At 37.9% G+C, this 16,557-nt stretch overlaps 1 protein-coding gene and 1 pseudogene across 4 annotated transcripts in view; one reads left to right on the forward strand and one right to left on the reverse strand.

Annotated features, from left to right (window-relative positions):
* GABRG3 (gamma-aminobutyric acid type A receptor subunit gamma3) overlaps positions 1 to 16,557 on the reverse strand; it is a 694,245-nt gene that overhangs the window by 216,911 nt on the left and 460,777 nt on the right. The gene's annotated exons all lie outside the window — the stretch shown is intronic.
* Positions 8,738 to 10,057, forward strand: LOC140615544 (TATA box-binding protein-associated factor RNA polymerase I subunit D pseudogene; annotated as a pseudogene).

Consider the following 16,557-nt stretch of genomic DNA (forward strand, 5'->3'; position numbering starts at 1 on the left):
AGCAAGAAAAAAGAGATTCTTAACTTACATGGAGAGAAATATTAGATTCACAGCAGACCTCTCCACAGAGACCTGGCAGGCCATAAAGGGCTGGCAGGATATATTCAGGGTCCTAAATGAGAAGAACATGCAGCCAAGAATACTCTATTCAGCCAGGTCTCATTCAGAATAGAAGGAGAAATAAAGAACTTCCAGGATAGGCATAAACTGAAAGAATATGTGACCACCAAACCAGCTCTGCAAGAAATATTAAGGCTAACCTTGTAAAAGAAAGAGGAAGCCAAAAGAAATAATCGAGAAAAAGAGGGACTGAATAGTTATTATGATGACACTAAATTCATATCTTTCAATAGTTACTCTGAATGTAAGAAAGATAAATGATCCCATCAAAAGATGCAAGGTATCTTTTGGATAAAAAGCAAGACCCATCTATTTGATAGGTACAAGAGACTCATTGTAGACCTAAGGACACCTGCAGCCTGAAAATGAAGGTGTGGAGAACCATTTACCTTTCAAATGGTCCTCAAAAGAAAGCTGGGGTAGCAATCCTCATATCAGATAAATTAAAGTTTATCCCAAAGACTGTAGTAAGAAATGAAGAGCAACACTTTATCATACTTAAAGGATCTATCCAACAAGAGGACCTAACAGTCATGAATATTTATGACTCTAATGTGGGAGCTGCCAGGTATATCAATCAATTAATAACCAAAGTAAAGTCATACTTAGATAATAATAAACTAATACTGGGAGACATCAACATGGCACTTTCTGCAAAACAGACTTTCTAAGCACAACATCACCAAAGAAACAAGAGCTTTAAATGATATGCAGGATCAGATGGATTTCAAAGATATATACAGAACTTTGCATCCAAACGCAACTGAACACATTCTTCTCAAATGAACATGGACCTTTATCCAGAATAGAACACATACTGGGTCACAAATCAGGTCCCAATGGATAAGAGATAGGGATTGTCCCCTGCATATTTTCAGACCACAATGCTTTGAAATTAGAACTCAATCACAAGAAGAAATTTGAAAGGAACTCAAACACGTGGAGGTTAAAGAGCATCCTGCTAAAAGATTAAAGAGTCTACCAGGAAATTAGAGAAGAATAAAACAGATTCATGGAAACTAATGAAGATGAAAATACAACAATTCAAAATCTTTGGGATACAGCAAATGCAGCACAAAGAGGGAAATACATCGCAATACAAGCGTCCCTCAAAAAATTGGAAAAAACTCACATACATAAGCTAACCTTGCACCTAAAGGAACTGGGGAAAGAACAGCCAATAAAACCTACACCAAGCAGAAGAGAGTTAATAATGATTTGAGCAAAACTCAATGAAATAGAGACTGGAAGAACTGTAGAACAGATCAACAAAACCAGGAGTTGGTTATTTGAAAGAATTAATAAGATAGATAAACCATTAGCCAGCCTTATTAAAAAGAAAATGACTCAATTAAGAAAATCATGAATGGGGCAGCCCGAATGGCTTAGCGGTTTAGCGCCGCCTTCAGTCCAGGTCCTGATGCTGGAGACCCGGGATCAAGTTCCATGTCGGGCTCCCCGCATGAAGCCTGCTTCTCCCACTCCCTGTGTCTCTGACTCTCTCTCTCTCTCTCTCTCTCTCTCTCTCTCTCTGTGTGTGTTGTCTGTGAATAAATAAAATCTTAAAAAATATATTTAAGAAAATCATCAATGAAAGAGGAGAGATCACAACCAATACCAAAAAATACAAATGATTTTAAAACTGGATTATGAGCACCTATATGCCAATAAATAAGGCAATCTAGAAGAAATGGATGCATTTCTGGAAACCCACAAATTACCAAAACTTGAACATGAAGAAATAGAAAACCTGACAGCCAATAATCAGTGAGGAAATTGAAGCAGTCATCAAAAACCTCCCAAGACACAAAAGTCCAGGGTCAGAAGGCTTCCCAGGGAATTCTATTAACGTTTAAAGAAGAAACAATACCTATTGTACTAAAGCTGTTCTGCAGGATAGAAAAGGACAGAATACTTCCAAACACGTTCTATGAGGCCAGCATCACCTTGATTCCAAAACCAGACAAATATTCCACCAAAAAGGAGAATTATAGACCAATTTCTCTGATGAACACAGATGCAAAAATTCTCAACAAGATACTAGCAAACAGGATCCAACAATACATTAACATTATTCACCATGACCAAGTGGGATTTATCCCTGGGATGCAAGGTTGGTTCATCACTCATAAAACAATCAATGTGATAGATCACATCAGTAAGAAAAAAAACAACCATATGATTCACTTAATAGATGGAGAGAAAGAATTTGATAAAATACAGCATCCATTCCTGATCAAAACTCTTCAGTGTAGGGTTAGAGGGACCATTCCTTAGCATCTTAAAAGCCATCTATGAAGAGTCCACAGCAAATATTCTCAAATGGGAAAAACTGAGAGACTTTCCCCTAAGAACAGGAACACGGCAGGGATGTCCACTCTCACTACTGTTATTCAACACAGTACTAGAAGTCCTAGCCTCGGCTATCAGACAACAAAAAGAAATGAAAAGCATTCAAAGTGACAAAGAAGTCAAACTCTCCCTCTTTGCAGATGGCATGATAATGTACATAGATTACCCAAGATTGCTAGAATTCATACAGGAATTCGGCAATGCCGCAGGATACAAAATCAATGCACAGAATTCAGTGGCATTTCTATACACTAACAATGTGACTTAAGAAAGAGAAATTTAGGAGTCATCCTATTTTCAATTGCACCCAAAAGCATAAGATACCTAGGAATAAATCTAACCAAAGAGGTAAACAATCTATACCCTGAAAACTACAGAACACTTCTGAAAGAAATTGAGGAAGACACAAAGAGATGAAAAAATATTCCATATTCATGGATTAGAAGAATTAATATCGTGAAAATGTCACTCTTACCCAGGGCAATTTAGATGTACCATGCAATTCCTATCAAAATACCATGAATATTTTGGTATTTTGGTATGATAGAGTTGGAACAAATAATCTTAAGATTTGTGGGGAACCAGAAAAGACCCCAAAGAGCCAGGGGAATATTGAAAAAGAAAACCAGAGCTGGGGGCATCAAATGCCGGATTTCAAGCTCTATTACAAAAGCTGTAATCATCAGAAGGTGTGGTACTGGCACAAAAACAGACACATAGATCAAAGGAACAAAATAGACAACCCAGAAATGGGCCCTCAACTCTATGGTCAACTAATAATTGAAAAAGCAGGAAAGACTATCCACTGGAAAAAAGACAGTCTCTTCAATAAATGGTGCTGGGAAAATTGGACATCCACATGCAGAAGAATGAAACTAGAACATTCTCTTACACCATACACAAAGATAAACTCAAAATGGATGGAAGATCTAAATGTGAGACAGGAATCCATCAACATCCTAGAGGAGAACACAGACAACACCCTTTTAGAACTTGGCCACAGCAACTTGGCAAGATGCATCTATAAAGGCAAGAGAAACAAAAGCAAAAATGAATGACTGAGACTTCATCAAAAGAAGAAGCTTCTGCACAGCAAAATAAATAGTAAACAAAACTACAAGACAACCTACAGAATGGGAAAAGATATTTGTAAATGACCTATCAGATAACGAGCTAGTATCCAAGATCTATAAGGAACTTATTGAACTCGCCACTCAAGAACAAACAATCCAATCATGAAGTGGGCAAAAGACACGAAAAGAAATTTCATCAAAGAAGACATAGACATGGCTAACAAGCACATGAGAAAATGCCCTGCATCACTTGGCATCAGGGAAATACAAATCCAAACCACAATGAGATACCACATCACACCAGTGAGAATGAGGACAATTAACCAGACAGGAAACAACAAATGTTGGAGAGGATATGGAGAAAGGGGCACCCTCTTGCACTGTTGGTGGGAATGTGAACTGGTACAGCCATGCTGGAAAACTGTGTGGAGGTTCCTCAAAGAGTTAAAAATAGAACTGCTCAAGACCCAGCAATTGCACAACTGGGGATTTATCCCAAAGATCCAGATGCAGTGAAAAGGCAAGACACCTGCACCCCAATGTTCATAGCAGCAATGTCCACAATAGCCAAACTGTGGAAGGATCCTCAGTGTCCATCGAAAGATGAATGGATAAAGAAGATGTGGTTTATGTATACAATGGAATATTACTCAGCCATTAGAAACGACAATTACCCACCATTTGCTACAACATGGATGGAGCTGGAGGGCATAATGCTGAGTAAAGTAAGTCAATCAGAGAAGGACAATCATTATATGGTTTCATTCATTCGAGGAATATAAAAAACAGTGAAAGGAATTAGAGGGGAAAAGAGAGAAAGTGAGTGGGAAATATCAATGAGGGTGACAGAACATTGGAGACTCCTAGCTCTGGGAAATGAACAAGATGTAGTGGAAGGGGAGGCGGGCGGGGGACGGGGGGACTGTGTGAGGGACACTGAGGGGGGCTCTTGAAGGGATGAGCACTGGATGTTATACTTTATGTTGGCAAATTGAACTCCAGTAAAAAATATTTAAAAAGAGAAAAAAAAAAGATATGACACCAACCATTTTGTTGGTTATGAAAAGAAGACTCAAATAAATTAGGATAGGTTAAGGGAAATAAATGACAACCTCAGAAGGAAATATCTACGTGTAATTGGGGTTCCCGAGGGCGCCGAAAGGGACAGAGGTCCAGAATATGTATTTGAACAAATCATAGCTGAGAACATTCCTAACTTGAGAAGGGAAACAGGAATTCAGATCCAGGAGATAAAGAGATCCCCCCCTAAAATCAATACAAACCACTCAACACCTCGACATTTAATAGTGAAACTTGAAAATTCCAAAGATAAAGAGAAGATCCTTAAAGCAGAAAGAGACAAGAAATCTCTAACTTTTATGGGAAGAAATATTAGATTAAGAGCAGACCTCTCCACAGAGACCTGGCAGGCCAGAAAGGGCTGGCAGGATATATTCAGGGTCCTAAATGAGAAGAACCTGCAGCCAAGAATACTTTATCCAGCAAGGCTCTCGTTCAGAATAGAAGGAGAGATAAAGAGCTTCCAAGATAGGCAGAAACTGAAAGAATATGTGACCACCAAGCCGGCTCTGCAAGAAATACTAAAGAGGACTCTGTAAAAGAAAGAGGAAGTCCAAGGTAACAATCCACAAAAACAGGGACTGAATAGGTATCATGATGACACTAAATTCTTATCTTTCAATAGTAACTCTGAACGTGAACGGGCTTAATGACCCCATCAAAAGGCGCAGGGTTTCAGACTGGATAAAAAAGCAAGACCCATCTATTTGCTGTCTATAAGAGACTCATTTTAGACATAAGGACACCTACAGCCTGGAAACAAAAGGTTGGAGAACCATGTACCATTCAAATGGTCCTCAAAAGAAAGCAGGGGTAGCAATCCTCATATCAGATAAATTAAAGTTTATCCCAAAGACTGTAGTAAGAAATGAGGAGGGAAACTATATCATACTTAAAGGATCTATCCAACAAGAGGACCTAACAATCATCGATATTTATGCCCCAAATGTGGGAGCTGCCAAGTATATCAATCAATTAATAACCAAAGTTAAGACATACTTAGGTAATAATGCACTTACACTTGGTAACTTTAACACAGCTCTTTCTGCAAATGACAGGTCTTCTAAGCACAACATCTCCAAAGAAACAAGAGCTTTAAATGATACACTGGACCAGATGGATTTCACAGATATTTACAGAAATTTACATCCAAATTCAACTGAATACACATTCTTCTCAAATGCATTTGGAACTTTCTCCAAAATAGGCCACATACTGGGTCACAAATCAGGTCTTAATCGATACCAAAAGATTGGGATCATCCCCTGCATATTTTCAGACCATAATGCTTTGCAATTAGAACTAAATCACAAGAACAAGTTTGGAAGGATTTCAAACACGTGGAGGTTAAGGACCATCCTGCTAAAAGATGAAAGGGTCAACCAAGAAATTAGGGAAGAATTAAAAAGATTCATGGAAACTGATGAGAATGAAGATACAACCATTTAAAATATTTGGGATACAGCAAAAGCAGTCCTAAGGAGGAAATACATCGCAATGCAAGCATCCATTCAAAAACTGGAAAGAACCCAAATACACAAGCTAACTTTGCACCTAAAGAACCTGGAGAAAAAAAACAGCAAATTGATCCTACACCCAGCAAAAGAAGAGGGGTGGTGGAAGGGGAGGAGGGCGGGGGGTGGGGGTGAATGGGTGATGGACACTGAGGGGGGCACTTGACGGGATGAGCACTGGGTGTTATTCTGTATGTTGGTAAATTGAAGACCAATAAAAAATAAATTTATTATAAAAAAAAAAAGATTCGAGCAGAACTCAATGAAATCGAGACCAGAAGAACTGTGGAACAGATCAACAAAACCAGGAGTTCGTTCTTTGAAAGAATTAATAAGATAGATAAACCATTAGCCAGCCTTATTAAAAAGAAGAGAGAAAAGACTCAAATTAATAAATTCATAAATGAGAAAAGAGAGATCACCACCGATACCAAGGAAATACAAATGATCTTAAAAACTTACTTTGAGCAGCTATACGTCAATCAATTAGGCAATCTAGAAGAAATGGATGCTTTCCTAGAAAGCCACAAACTACCAAAACTGGAACAGGAAGAAATAGAAAACCTGAACAGGGCAAATACCAAGGAGGAAATTGAAGCAGTCATCAAAAACCTCCCAAGACACAAAAGTCCAGGGCCAGATGGCTTCCCAGGGGAATTCTATCAAACTTTTAAAGAAGAAACCATACCTATTCTACTAAAGCAGTTCGGAAAGATAGAAAGTGATGGAGTACTTCGAAACTCATTCTATGAGGCCAGCACCACCTTAATTCCCAAACCAGAGAAAAACCCCACCAAAAAGGAGAATTACAGACCGATATCCCTGATTAACATGGATGCAAAAATTCTCAACAAGATACTAGCCAATAGGATCCAATAGTACATTAAGAAGATTATTCACCACGACCAAGTGGGATTTATCCCCGGGATGCAAGGCTGGTTCAACACTCATAAAGCAATCAATGTGATTAATCATATCAGCAAGAGAAAAAACAAGAGTCATATGATCCTCTAGTTAGATGCAGAGAAAGCATTTGACAAAATACAGCATCCATTCCTGATCAAAACTCTTCAGAGTGTAGGGATAGAAGGAACATTCCTCCATGTCTTAAAAGCCATCTATGAAAAGCCCACAATGAATATCATTCTCAATCGGGAAACACTGGGAGTCATTAGAAATGATAATACTCACCATTTGCTTCAACATGGATGGAGCTGGAGGGTATTATGCTGAGTGAAGTAAGTCAATCAGAGAAGGACAAACATTATATGGTCTAATTCATTTGGGGAATATAAAAAAATAGTGAAAGGGAGTAAAGGGGAAAGGAGAGAAAATGAGTGGGAAATATCAGAGAGGGAGACAAAACATGAGAGACTCTGAACTCTGGGAAAGGAACAAGGGACGGTGGAAAGGAAGGTGGGCCGGGGGTGGGGGTGACTGGGTGATGGGCACTAAGGGGGGCACTTGATGGGATGAGCACTGGGTGTTATGCTATATGTTGGCAAATTGAACAATAAAAATATATATGCATATATATATATATATATTTATATATATCCATTATACCACTGTATTAACAGGAAAAAGTATTATTTACTTGTTACTTTGTCCACATATGTTCATAAATTTAGAATTCTATCTTTTACTTGATATTGTTCTATTGTTTTTGTACTGAAATCAAGTACTACATAGTTTCGTAAAAAAAAAAAAGAATTGTGTAGCTTGTAGATATCATAATGTAAGACAAGGAGGGCAAAAATCTGATTAACAAATCACTTGCTCATAATATAGGATTTTGGGGGGGGGGTTTGGTTTGTTTTTAATGCCATCTTGACTCAATTTTGGGATCCTGGTTAGAGAGGCTGATCAATTCCCCTTCTTGAGTAGCTGAATAAATCCACACTTGAAACACTTCCCTTATCAGGATCTTACAGACAGAGCTACTATGCACCAGCTGTAATCTGTCAGGGCCAGATATCAGACAACAAAGGACAACCTTTCTGCCCCTGAGACTAAGAAATTACTCAAATTAGCCAATCCATAGGGAGGCCATCAAACCTGGCCAACTCTACACCCATGCCATCCACAAGCTGAAGTTTGCTATTCCTATTGGTCCCAGGACCAATCTTGCATTTGACCCTGCCTGGCAATCTTCTCTTGCTTGGAACAAGTCATAAAAATGTTCTGCCCTTCATCCACCTGAGTGCAGAGTGTCCTACCATCAAAATAATCTTTAAAAATCATAAAACATTGCCCAAGTCTATGTTCTAATTCAGGCAATATTAGTCAATGACCAAGTGCAGTGTAGGTAGAAATGTAAAATATATACTCCTTTTCCATTCACAAGCCCTGAGAAAGGGTTCCCTTTCTGATGGTTAGATTGTCTCCTTGGTAACAGGAAACAGGTATTTTTAACCTCTTTGCCTAATGGAGTGCTTGATACTCTTTATATTTTTACTTAATGCTTTTCTCATAGAATAATTAGATGAATAAAAGTTACTCAGCAATGTTGTATGAAAATAAATAGCAAATAAATTAATACCAATTGTTTTAGGTTACACTGTCCTCAGAAAAAAACTGTACTTTCCTTCCGCGTGGTTGTTGAGAACTCTGAAGCAAACAAGTAGTGAATACAATTTGGAGAGGACTTGGGGGAGAATAAGTAACGAATTTTCTCAACCTATAATGGCATCTAATTCAGCTGTAGAAATTGACAATGAAAGTGATAATTCTTCTGGTAGCAGCTTATTTAAGACTCAGTGTGTCCCTTACTCACCAAAACAGGGGCAAAGAAACCCTATTAGAAAGTTTGTTCGTTCATCTGGAGGTGTTGAAGCAAGGGATTCATCTAGTGACTCCTCTTTTGAACCAAGACCACTGACTTTAAAAGCTATTTTTGAAAGATTCAAAAAAAAAAGAAACGTAAAAAGAGGAAATATAAGCCAAAAGAAAGACCAAGGGGAAGACCAGAAGGAAGAAAAACCACTAGACGCTCCCAAATAAATAAGAAACAAGTTAAAGACAAAGGATCTGGGTTCCCATTTTTAGAATCTGAGAATGTAAAAAAGCCATTACCATGGAGAAAGATTTCAAGCTTTGAGCAAGCGGTGGCAAGAGGATTTTTCAACTACCTTGAAAAATTGAAGTATGAATACTATCTCAAGGAATCCTTGAAACAAATGAATGTTGGTGAAGATTTAGAAAGGGAAGATTTTGACAGTCGTAGATACAAATACTTGGATGATGATGGATCTCTCTCTCCTATTGAAGAGTCAGAAACAGTGGAAGAGGCTGCAACAACTCTTGAACATGATGATGGTTGTGATATCAAATTGGTGGACAATAATGAATTCATAGTAAGTTCTGAAATACCAAAGAAAATGTATCTGTATTTAGGACAAGAGGAATATACTGAAGAAGCTGCTTCGTCTAAAAAGAGAGCATCAAAATCCAAAAACATGGGACAGAGGATAGAATGGTCTGAAAAGGAAGAGATAGGAATATGAATATTAAGGCTTTTCACTTGAAAACAGTGTCTGGACTTAAAGGTATTGGCGTATCCCAACAATCTGTACAGTTCTAGGGTGTGATAGTTTAGGGGTGAATACGATTTGAACTCATTCATGTTTAGAGGATGTTTGAGAACCAGGAATATCATTTATCTATTTAGACCCTAAATGGGGCTCTAAAGAAATTGGACCTCAAAGATTACAGTGGGGAGTTTTTGAAGTATGTCCATATTCAAGTGGAGATCCGAGAAGACCTCTGGACAGTGACAGCTGTGGATTGAACAAAAGTTTGTTTTAAAAGTGCTATTTTGAAGATCATCACTCTGGCTTTGGTGGAACTATGGTGATTGGCGGCAGAAGGAATCACATGTCAAATATCTTAAATAAAAATTTTATTAACTTTGTCAAATATCTTAAATAAAAATTTATTAATTTTAAATAAAAAAAGAAAAAAACTGTAAAACAACAGGTTTTATCTTCTAGAACTCTCCATATCTTTGTTGTCACTCTAAGTCTAGAAGTTTTTCTGTACACAAATACTCTTTGCTCAAACTTTTCCAGTGTTGCAGCAGAAAAAAGGAACAGCCATGCAAAATCCATAAGCTTTGATAATCATCTTAACAAAGGGGCAGATAATATCTTCATTTGGATAAGAAACAAATAACAGTTTTGGAGTGGAAGATGAGGGATTTGTGGGTAATAATGAATGAGGTTTGCAGCAAGTTAGTGAGTATGATTTTGAAGCAATGATATGGGGTATCCAGTGGTAGTGGGATGAATGGATCTATAGTTGAGATAGAAGTCTGGATAGGAGGTAAGTGTATGAAACATATTAAAATAGAAACAGTTATTGAAATGATAGTGGCTCTGCAAGCATATTCACATAAAGAAGAGAAGAGCTTCCAACTGGGACACTAGCCTCTCCAGAAGAGAAAGAGGAGAGCGCTGCAGAAAGTACTGAGAAGGAGACACTAAAGCTGCAGGTATGGTGGATGGCAGACAATGCAGAGAGGTGATCTGGAAGCCAATAAGGAAATTAATTGGAATACAAGGAGAGTAAACCTTGCCTGATGAATCTATTGGGAGGCAGATGCAGAAAAGTTCTGTGGCGTGGAAAGTCATTTAATTGTCTTAATATTTTAAGAGTTATTTTTTATATGTTTAGTTTTTAATTGAAGTTTGATTTGCCAACATATAGTATAATACCCAGTGCTCATCCTCTCAAGTGCCCCCCTCAGTGCCCCTCACACAGTCACCCCAACCCTCCGCCCACCTCCCCTTCCACTACCCCTTGTTATTTTCCCAGAATTGGGAGTCTCTCATGTTCTGTCACCCTCTCTGATTTTTCCCACTCATTTTCTCCCCTTTCCCCTATAATCTCTTACACTATTTTTTATATTCCCTGTATGAGTGAAACCATATGATGATTGTCCTTCTCCGATTGACTTACTTCACTTAGCATGATACCCTCCAGTTCCATCCATGTTTCTAATGGCTGAGTAATATTCCATTGTATACCCGCGCTGCCCCGAGAGCATCTAGGCCAGTGTGGACTGGGGGACTGTGGTAGTTATGCAGGGAGCTGACTCTAGAGCTGGTGAGCTGGCCACTGCCAGTGTTGTTGTTCCTTCTTCTGTCACTTTGTGCCTGGGATGAAGCAGGGCCACCAGGGAACAGGAGCCTCACAGGATAAATAGCTCCCACTGAGCCTGGCACCTGGCAGGGGGCAGGGCATCTCCCCCAGGTACACAGACCTGAGGGTCAGCACAGCAGGCCTCTCCCCCAGAAGACCAGTTGGAAAAACTGGGAAAGAGCAAGTTCTTGACCGAACAGTGCTGGAAAGCTCCAGGGGAAGTCGAGAGATTTATACTATATAGAACTAGAGGGTACCCCCCATTTTTTCTCTTTTTCCAGTACAACTCATTTTTATATCAGTTTAGAGTTATTTTTGAACAGTTGTATAGCACATATTGTGCAAGATGATTTATTATAACTTAAAATACCTTAATGCTTGACCACAGCAAGGGAAAATCACTGCATGACTCAAGGTCTTAAAATGTTGCCAAGAGAAGCTGAAAAGCAAGCAATGATTCTGGCTTCCTGTATAATTTGAATATTTATCATATATTATATGGAGGTAAATAGGCTTCATGACATTTGTAAGTCAGAAAGAATTAGGGCCCAGCAGGTGCTATGGTAAGGAGAAATGTCCTCTGCAATCAACCTTAAATAGAATAACCGCACACTGGAATTTTCAGGAACTGTTCAAAATGTGACAGGCACTGTGGCCCTCCCAGCTATTTCTGCTTCATTTCTCACCTTTCCACCCGCTTGGCACCAGGTTTTCTTGTACCAATCTTCATTTGAACACCAATAACAGAATGTGTAAGTCCTTTAATATTCATAAATCTTTTCAGAATTATACAACAGTCATTTGTAGTTCTTCTAAGAGATTTGGAGATTTGATTTCTAGGAGTAGCTCATAATCAAATGTCTGTGTGACCACTGGCTATTCATTATTTTATGGTAGGGTGTTCTCAACTAAATTCTTATTCATCCATATTACTAATATCAAACTCAGTTGGTGTTCTCATTAAAATTTGCTACTCCTAACTAATTTTATATCTATTTTCTACCAGGAAAAAAAGAAGGAACATTGCAATTATTCACAATGCTGTGCATCTTTGAAACCTGTTTGTATAAAAACAGTACATACCTTCTTTCTTGTTGCTGTTTCCTAATACTATTGATTTGTTGCTGGTTAGATGACATAATTGAGCTTCATCCATTGGGCTGCCTGTATTAGTTTCTAATAACTTTCAGAAGTGTTTATTTTCTTTCATTTATGATAATCATAAATAGAGGTCTAAACCAGAGTATGCAAGAAAAAAGGATAATTCATATTCAGATTATATTAAATTTTACTACTTGGAATTTTATAGCATAAGCATAGAATAATATATTCTCCAACCATATCTTCTCTTGAACTTTTTAGATCATAAAACTACATTACTAGAATGTGATCTGTTTGGATGTAGACCCACATCCCTGACTTCTAAGAAGACTTCCAACAGGAAGAATGGAAGGGTTTAAGAAGAGCCATGTCATTTATGCAAAGAATGAGTATACCTCATCCAACATGGCTGAGACAGAATCAAGAGCACAGTGACACTTTATCATTCAAAATCAAGGGAGGACATTGATGAGAAGAATTGGTTGCTTTTGCTGATCAATGGTCTTGAAAGCCTTGGATGACTGACTACCATGTGGTATAGACTGAGGTGATCACACAGAAGGCCAGTGGCACTGGCGCACAAAGTGGAGAATGCCTTAGTTATTACAAACTAGTGGTAGCCCTGTGGTGAGATAACAGATGGGGCCATCTGTCAATAAGGCAGATCTCTTAATTCTTCTTGTGTCCAACGTGAGTGAGAGTCACCAAACATCAGTGCATCAGCATCATTCTTGTGGTCCAAGCTCAGATAAGTGAGCAGGAGCAATACATTGGCAAGGCTGCCCTCCCAGCAGCAGGCCTTGCCACTGGACCTGAGGATGACCCATAGGCATGGATCCAGAGCTATGTGGGGCATTTAGTTTACATTATGTGTAGAATGGAGAGTTAGGAAGCACTCCAAAGGAAAGAAACAAAGACAAAGGCCAGATGTGTACAACCTGGGCTCCGGTTGCCAAACTAACTGGTCAACCCCACTGGTCACAAATACCAGAAGGGAAGTTAGATAATTTTAAGGACCTTAGATCTAGAAACTGAGATCCATGCAGGGCTTGGTCTGTGTTGGAGTGTTCTATTTAATGTTTACTGATTACCTCACTGTGTTTATCTGTTTTTAAATTATTTTTTCATTCATCCTGATAGCAATTCATATAGGCTTTTGAATTTTTGAGTTGATATCTTTTATCAGTTTTGAAAATTTCATAGTGGTTATTACTTCAAATATTTCCTCTCTCTTATTTTCTATGTCTTCTTTTTCATGTCTGGCTCCTTCCCCCCCACCAATTATTCATGTTAGGCTTTTTTTTTTTCGGCATCATCTAGTCTGTACGTTTGCTTATGTATTATCTATTCATTAGTTTTTCAATATTTTATTTTGGCAGTTTTATTCTGCAGAAGATAAATAGATGTATCTCCACAAGAAGAAATGGGTGAGTGCATGCAGGACAATAGGTAGCAGCTGCTGATGATAAAGGGTTTCTATCCTCACAGTCCCAAATCAGAGTTTCTGAAGGATTAAGTCTCTCTATATCTCTTACACAACTTCTTCCCAGGGAGCAGATGGTATCTGTCAGCCTCCTGCCCTCCTGAACAGGGAGAGGTCAAAGGTTTAGCTCAAATAGCCAAGTGGACCAAAATTTTGGATATATCAGATAGCTAACCAGTCTCCACATCATCCATTTAATTTTTTTTCCATCCAACAATTTGTCAACTCTGCAGTCAACAATTGCCTTTAGGTGACTTTCTTTCAACAACCCCCTATTGGCTGTTTTGCACAGGCATGACAGGGTGTAACTTTTGAGAAGGAACCACAATATTTGAATTTCAAGGTTGATAGGAAATATACATAATAAACCTGACAGGTTTGGACTTCAGGTTTCATCACAATAAAATCACCAAATGTTTTCTGTAAATGGTCACCCCTTTTTTTTAGAGGGCTTGGAAGTCTGGAGAGAGGAAGAAAATCTTTAATTTCCCTTTGGACACAGTGCTTGTCTCAGGGTTACACCCCTAATGAGAAAAAGGAAAGGCAAAAGGACCCTCTTGTCTTATCAGTTTTGTAATTGAATTAGCCAGCCCTGAGATTAAATTCATCTTCTTTGCTTACTGCTCATAAGACACACTTCTCCTTTATCGAATATTAGTTGACTATAAAGTTGAGGGTCCACTTCTGGATTCTCTATTCTGTTCCATTGAACTGTGTTGGTGGGAATGTGAAATGGTACAGCCACTCTGGAAAACTGTGTGGACGTTCCTCAAAGAGTTAAAAATAGACCTGCCCTACGATCCAGCAATTGCACTGCTGGGGATTTACCCCAAAGATACAGATGCAATGAAACGCCGGGACACCTGCACCCCAATGTTTCTAGCAGCAATGTCCACAATAGCCAGACTGTGGAAGGAGCCTCAGTGTCCATCGAAAGATGAATGGATAAAGAAGATGTGGTTTATGTATACAATGGAATATTACTCAGCCATTAGAAATGACAAATACTCACCATTTGCTTCAACGTGGATGGAACTGGATGTTATTATGCTGAGTGAAATGAGTCAATCGGAGAAGGACAAACATTATATGGTCTCATTCATTTGGGGAATATAAATAATAGTGAAAGGGAATAGAAGGGAAGGGAGAAGAAATGGGTAGGAAATATCAGAAAGGGAGACAGAACATGAAGACTCCTAACTGGGAAACGAACTAGGGGTGGTGGAAGGGGAGGTGGGCAGGGGGTGGAGGTGAATGGGTGACGGGCACTGAGGGGGGCACTTGACAGAATGAGCACTGGGTGTTATTCTGTGTGTTGGCAAATTGAACACCAATAAAAAATAAATTTATTATAAAAAAAGACACACTTCTCTGCACTAAACGAACATGGAACTAACCACAGGCTGAAGCAAAATGACAATACTAAAATTTAAGAAAATAAGTTTTTTTGAGCCAATTCATTTCTTCCTGGTCTGATAAGCTCATCTTAAACTAGGAACACTTCAAATATAGCTATTTTGAAAGAGCATATTCTTATCTAATGATGAATAATAAAATACAGTTATAGAGTTGCACATTAAAAAAAAATTCTGGATTTGTTTTCCAACATAGTTTAGTTCTATGAAAATCAACTGCTTTCCTAATTACCATTTAAAACAAGTAAACAAATGTGAATGGAAAGGGAATGAAATGAAAGGAACTATCAATTATTATTGTGCAAAAACGACAAATAATATTACCTTAGCCGTGGGTAAGGGCAGAATTTTAATTACTTTAAAATAGCATTTTGAAGTAAAGAAAGTAATTGAAACATTCCTAAATATTTGCAGAATACTATGCAATTCATGGATAAATAAATACAAATGTGAGATATCTTGTTAAAAGTTTAAATCAGAAACACCAAAAATAAATTTATTTCCATAATACACTTTAAGGAAGAAAGACCTAAAAGGATATATTGAATATATGATGATGACTGTTCATTTTAGTGTTCTAAAATTAAATTTAAGCAGTATCTAAAGGGTTCCAATTGTTAAGAGAAGGAAAAATAGTGTTAAAACCCTCAATATCTGGCTTTAGTAGTGAAAGGGAAACAATCATTTATGAATAGATACTTGCTTCAAAAAATTATTCGATAACAAAAAGGTAAAATACTTAAATTTTATTTGTAACCTTGAAAATATGGAATAAAAATTAAAATAACAATAGCATGCAATAGACACAGGCTTTAATTATCCATATAGACTATTATATAAAAATATATAGACACTTATTTTTCACTTGGAAACAAGTCCAAATGTCTCTCTTCTTTGTCTGAGTACCTTGGAGACTGTGCTTGTAAAATGGGATATTTAGCTTCTGACTCAGCTCTGACCTTTACTGTCTTCTTGTAAAGATCTGTCATCACTCAGAGGAAATAACTTGAATAGTCTTGAGGCAGAAAATTGAACACATTTGAATAAAATGGACTAAACACTCAGAGTCAGCATTGAAATAACAAATACAGATAAGGCTTTAATATATCTAAAATAAAGTACTCTCTTTCCTCTACTGAGGGTCCTGAGGTCAAGCACAGGAATCAGTCTCTTTACAAAACATACTTCCAAGTCAAAAGTTTCTAAACATATCAAAGCTTAAGCCTTTTGATATATTAATTGAAAATGCACTATGGTTTGAACAAAGGTTACTAGGT

The sequence above is a fragment of the Canis lupus genome, chromosome 2 (genome assembly GCF_048164855.1).
Source record: "Canis lupus baileyi chromosome 2, mCanLup2.hap1, whole genome shotgun sequence".
NCBI classification, from domain to species: domain Eukaryota; kingdom Metazoa; phylum Chordata; class Mammalia; order Carnivora; family Canidae; genus Canis; species Canis lupus.